The sequence below is a fragment of the Triticum dicoccoides genome, chromosome 3B, assembly GCF_002162155.2.
Source record: "Triticum dicoccoides isolate Atlit2015 ecotype Zavitan chromosome 3B, WEW_v2.0, whole genome shotgun sequence".
Lineage (NCBI taxonomy): Eukaryota > Viridiplantae > Streptophyta > Magnoliopsida > Poales > Poaceae > Triticum > Triticum dicoccoides.
In genome coordinates this window covers 864,010,091-864,016,597 of record NC_041385.1, presented here as the reverse complement: position 1 = coordinate 864,016,597, position 6,507 = coordinate 864,010,091, and positions in this window count along the sequence as shown.

Genomic DNA, 6,507 nt, shown 5'->3' with positions numbered 1-6,507 from the left:
CTCGAAACTTGAAACGTGACCTCCTATCCCATAGTACAAAGTCAAATGTTCTCTCCTATCCCATCGTACACAAGTCGTCCTGTCCTTGGTCTGTCGGTTTTTACAGGATTTGTCTCTCTGTTTCCATCAACAGCAACAACAATTGAGGAAAAAAACTTACCATCAATTAGCAAATAAATCTGATCGTCATCTCGTAGATTTGACCAACGCCAAGGGTCCTCCCCTCATCTCGTTCTCTCTCTTTCTCGCCAATGTCATGAAGCAGCAGCAACAGCTTACTAGTTCAACACACACCATTCACATTGAGAGAGACTACGAGCCTTGTTTCAAGGTGTTGGTGCGTAATCTGCCTCTTACCGTGAAGGGCCCTCAGCTGCAACTCTCATTCAGCAACTACGGCAAGGTGTCTAGCGCCAAAGTAATGTACCACAAGAAGACCAAACGCTCGCAGGGTATTAATTGGTCACGTAACCATGTCGACAGTGCATGTCCATTCCCAAGATGCTCTGGATGCTCTCAGACACTTGGTTTTGGAAGGTTCCTATCTCGAGGTTAGCTTTATCACGATTGGCTGCTTCGGAAATAATTATAGTGATTTTGATTTTTAGAATGACAAGGGTACGAAAAAGGAACCTGTATTTCAGCCGTGACCTCTACAGTGTGTATATCTTAACAGTATTACTGAATCCACGTTCTGTCATGGCTGCTGAATCCACGGCAGTCCTGACCTCTACCACTACCCATGTCCCAGCGTTGTCTGCTGTTAGCAATATGGTGTAGTCCCTTCGTAAAGAAATATAAGAGCATTTAGATTATTAAAGTAGTGATCTAAACACTCTTATATTTGTTTACAGAGGGAGTATATGAGTAGTGCACGGGGATAGATGAGTATAGATGTGTGCATATGCTGTTGAAATTGTAACCGACTCAAGATGTAATCATGAATGGCAAGTTTTTGTAACCGACTCAAGATGTAACCAGCGGCGCCCTGTTCTTTCAACGTCTCCTCTGCCAGTCACCACCAATTAGCACCGCCCCGATTTCAATCTTCTGAAAGCCAAACCTCCGGCTCACACCGCCCTCGTGTAGGGTGTCAATATCCAGCATCACGTTCAGGTCTAGCACGATATGAAGGATGCAAAAAATAATGTCTGGCTCAATCTCATGGAGGAATCTATAGACCAGCTTCCCAGCCCCGACCATATCTCGGCCGACTTCGGCGACGAGTCATGGGACACCATCAACAAGGCCGTCAAGAAGTAGTTCTATGGCACAATGTGCGTACAACGACTCACCGTGATCATGGATCGTAATGCCACCGCCTTCGGCATCTGGTTGAAGTTCGAAGCCTTGTTCATCAACAATCACCGCTCGCGCACGTCTACCTAAAGCTGAGTTGAACAACGTCCGACAGGGCGATTCATGGATCTCCAGCTACCGCGCTTACCTCAAACAGCTCGTCGATGAGCCGCGAGACATCGGTAAGACCGTCGACAACGATGAGCAAGTTGTCCACATGCTTCGCAGCGTCAATTCGAATAGCCATCTGATGACCATGAAGATAATCGAGAAGACGTCCCCGCCTCCCCCCTTTAACATCGTTGTAGTTATGCTTCTGCAGGATGAGTTCACATCCGGAGGCGGCGCTAGCAGCCCTCACACCACCATCACTCCTCATGGTTGGCTAGCTCCCAGCCTCCCACCCGAGTCTCTGAATCCTCACAGCGGTGGCAAGCCTAGGTCCGAAGTAGGATTTCTAGCGCTTCTCCTCTTTGAAGCTCACGTGTGTTGTTGCTGAAGCTTTTAATTATTCAACGAATGCATTGCAGTAATTATTGCCAGGTTCAGCTGAGGAGAATTTTTTTTTACTAGTTTTCTTGTGTGAGGAAAAATGCTTTAGTTTGTTCTTTTGTTTGCGCGAGGAAAGCCCTCGAGTTACTTAAAAAAACATTGCCTGTGGGTTATCATGGGACAGCTACACTAGTGAGTACTAGTACCTAGTGGATTAGTTGTGATGATGATGGTTTACCATAGTAAACTTCTTCTCTTGTATTGACTGATGTTCAGGTACAAGTCGCCAAATGCAGTTGTATTGTATCTTGTATGTTGTTAGCTAGTAGGTTAGTAAGGCTTACCGCCACGTCCTGCTGAGGTCCTCATGGAACCGTGCAGGTTGGCGTTGGTTCAGGGGCGGTGAATGCGGAGAGATGTTGAGATCTGGTTATCTTTTTTTTTTGTCGACATCTGGTTATCTGGCGAGAAATTGCATACAAGAGATGCTTTGGTAGGCAAGGTAACTTGGCATTCTCACTCATGTGTGTATCACATGTATGTCTATGTATTCCTAGTGGAAATATTTGCAGGACATGAGAGATGTATGATGTTCGGCGCCTAGCGAGAACAAACACATTGGATGGTGGACGAGTGTACTGTTAATGAAAACCTCGTTGTAAGAAAATATATATGGTCATACTGACCCGTAAAACCTTAGAACTCTGGCTGGTTGCAAGTTGTAACGGGCAGCTGAGAAGACGAGAATTGGAATTGTCGGACGATGGAAATACAATGCGGACCATAGGAAAACGATTCACTCGCTTATGTCCTACTCGCCGCCGTCCCGACACCGTCGCCGTTGGTGTGCAACTTGTCGACCACCTCTATGTAGCCTCTGGCGCACCATTGGTGGCGGAGGCAGGCGTGCAACCGCTGCCAGTAGTCATCCCGCAGCCGGCGCCTGACCAAGACCCAGCTGCCGCGTGTCCAGATCGCCCGCGCGGCGGTCTTGCTCTCCAACTCCATCGATCTGCACAAACCAAACACTAGGCGATATGAACCAGACTCCACATCTACCGACCGGGCTCCTACAGGGCCAGGCCTCTCACTTTCTCCCATTCCCTTATACTGGACCTCCGGGAATTCTCTCAAAAAGAGAAAGTAAAAAACGCAGCTTCCGGGAATAAAAAAGGATGTAGCACATTAATAGGCAAGAGCTTAGCGTCGATCGGTCCTTGCATGCCACACGATTACTTCCACCTGGACTGTTTTTATCATAAGTGTAGATGGGAAAATTTGCAATACAATAGACGTTATATTGATGGGGTACTGGTGCACGTTAAGATTATATAATACAAGGGAAGGCCTCTACCTCAACTATACTAGACTAGGAGGTGAGCCACAACTTCAAAACACGTGCAGTACAAAATACATACTCAACACACCCCGCAGTCGAAGCATCGCCGGAGACACAGAGACTGGACCGAAACTCCTCGAAGACCGGAGTAGGCAATCCCTTAGTCATCGCGTCAGCAAACTGTTGCGTCGTCGGCACGTGGAGAACCCGAACACGGCCAAGGGCAAACTGCTCGCGCACAAAGTGAATATCGAGCTCAATATGCTTCGTTCGTTGATGGTCCACCGGGTTGGCGGAGAGGTAGACCGCGTTGACGTTATCGTAGTAGACAAGAGTGGCCTTGTGAACATCACAAAGCAACTCCTGGAGCAGCTGACGTATCCAAGAGCAGTCGGCCACGGCATTATCCACGACGCGATACTCTGCCTCGGCGCTGGAGCGGGAGACCGTGGGCTGCCGCTTCGATGACCAAGAGATCAATGAGGGCCCAAGGTAGACGCAGTAGCCTGACGTAGCGTGTCGGGGCAGCCATCCCAGTCGGCATTGGAGTAAGCCACAAGGTCGGTGGAGGCGGAGGCCGTCAGGGTGAGTCCCAAGGACATGGTGCGACATATGTAACGGAGAATACGCTTCGCCAGAGTCCAGTGAGAGTCACGCGGGGCGTGCATATGGAGGCACACATGCTGGACAGCGTACTGCAGGTCGGGGCGGGTCAGCGTCAGGTACTATAAAGCACCGACAATAGAGCGATAAAACGCTCCATCGGACGCAAGAGACCCCTCGAGAGCAAAGACCTTCGCCTTCGTGCCGACGGGGGTGGGTGATACGTCTCCAATGTATCTATAATTTTTTATTGTTCCATGCTATTATATTACCACTTTTGGATGTTTATGTGCTTTATTTTACACATTTATATCATTTTTGGGACTAACCTACTAACCGGAGGCCCAACCCGTATTGCTGTTTTTTTGCCTATTTCAGTATTTCGAAGAAAAGGAATATCAAACGGAGTCCAAACGGAATGAAACCTTCGGGAGCATGATTTTTGGAATAAACGTGATCCAGAGGACTTGGAGTGCAAGTCAAGAAGCAGCCGAGGCGGCCACCAGGGTGGAGGGTGCACCCACCCCTATAGGGCACGCCCCCTATCTCGTGGGCCCCTCGGGCGGCCACCGACCTACTTCTTCCTCCCATATATACCCACGTACCCCGAAAACATCCAGGGAGCCAACGAAAAACAATTTCCACCGCCGTAACCTTCTGTATCCGCGAGATCCCATCTTGGAGCCTTCGTCGGCGCTCCGCCGGAGGGGGAATCGACCATGGAGGGCTTCTACATCAACACCATAGCCCCTCCGATGAGTTTGAGTAGTTTACCACAGACCTTCGGGTCCATAGTTATTAGCTAGATGGCTTGTTCTCTCTTTTTGGATCTCAATAGCATGTTCTCCCCCTCTCTTGTGGAGATCTATTCGATGTAACTCTTTTTGCGGTGTGTTTGTCGAGATCCGATAAATTGTGGGTTTATGATCAAGTTTATGTATGAGAAAGATTTGAATCTTCTCTGAATTCTTTTATGTATGATTGAGTTATCTTTGCAAGTCTCTTCGAATTATCAGTTTGGTTTGGCCTACTAGATTGATCTTTCTTGCATGGGAGAAGTTCTTAGCTTTGGGTTCAATCTTGCGGTGTCCGTACGCAGTGACAATAGGGGCTGCAAGGCACGTATTGTCTTGTTGCCATCGAGGATAAAAAGATGGGGTTTATATCATATTGCATGAGTTTATCCCTCTACATCATGTCATCTTTCTTAATGCGTTACTCTGTTCTTATGAATTTAATACTCTAGATGCATGTTGGATAGCGGTCGATGTGTGGAGTAATAGTAGTAGATGCAGGCAGGAGTCGGTCTACTTGTCACGGACGTGATGCCTATATACATGATCATGCCTAGATAATCTCATAATTATTCGCTTTTCTATCAATTGCTCGGCAGTAACTTGTTCACCCACCGTACTACTTATGCTATCTTGAGAGAAGCCACTAGTGAAACCTATGGCCTCCGGGTCTATCTTTTATCATATAAGCTTTCAATCTACTTTTATTTGCATCTTTACTTTTCCAATCTATAGCAAAAAATACCAAAAATATATTTATCTTATCAGACTATCTCTATTAGATCTCACTTTCGCAAGTGGCTGTGAAGGGATTGACAACCCCTTTATTGCATTGGTTGCGAGTTCTTTGTTTGTTTGTGTAGGTGTGTGGGACTTTTGAGGAGCCTCCTACTGGATTGATACCTTGGTTCTCAAAAACTGAGGGAAATACTTACGCTACTGTGCTGCATCACCCTTTTCTCTTCAAGGAGAACCAACACAAGCTCAAGACATAGAAGTGGGCACCGGCTTGCAGTTAAGCATACCGGCACGCTCCAGGAGCTCGTGGGCGTACTTCTGCTGATGCAGAAAGAAGCCGTCAGTCCGTCGGACCACCTCGATGCCGAGGAAGTAGTGCAGGGGCCCCAAGTCCTTGAGGGCGAACTCATCACGAAGACGAGCAGTGAGCCGCTGAAGGAGGTCGGGGGCGGACGCCGTGAGGATGATGTCATCGACATAGAGCAGCAAATATGTAGTGTCAACTCCCTGATGATACACGAAGAGTCAAGCATCAGAGCGAGTGGACTGAAATCCGAGAGACTGCAGGAAGGTTGCGATATGCTGGTACCAAGACGAGGCGCCTGCTTCAACCCGTAAAGACAATGAGAGAGAAAGCACATGAAGTCGGGGTGCTCGGCTTTGAAGAAACCAGTGGGCTGCTCACAGAACACCTGCTCGGCAAGATGGCCGTGCACGAAGGCGTTGGAGACATCCAACTGGTGCACCAGCCAGGCGCGCGAGACCGCCAGCTAAAACACGGCGCGAATCGTGCCCGGTTTCACAACCGGGGCGAAGATGTCGGTGAAGTCCACTCATGCGCGCTGCCGAAAACCACGAACCACCTACGAGCCTTGTAGCGTTCGAGAGAACCGTCCGGGCGAGTTTGTGGCGAAACACCCCACTTGCCAGAGATGATGTTGGCACGAGGGGGACGCGGAACAACCTACCACGTGCGGTTGCGCTGTAAGGCGTCGAACTCCTACTGCATCGCATCTAGCTAGTGGGGATCCCGAAGGGCAGCGCGAGCGGAGGTGGGGACGGGTGATGGCGTCGACGTTGAGGCAGCGCACACATACTCGTTGGCGGAGTAGCGCGTGCTGGGCCGAAGAACTCCTGCTCGGGCACGGGTAGTCATGCCAAGAGACGGGGCAGCAGGGCCGGCGGGTGCGGCGGCGGCAGGGCCCGCGGCGGCTGGGGCACCCGGTGCGGCGGCGGGGGCAC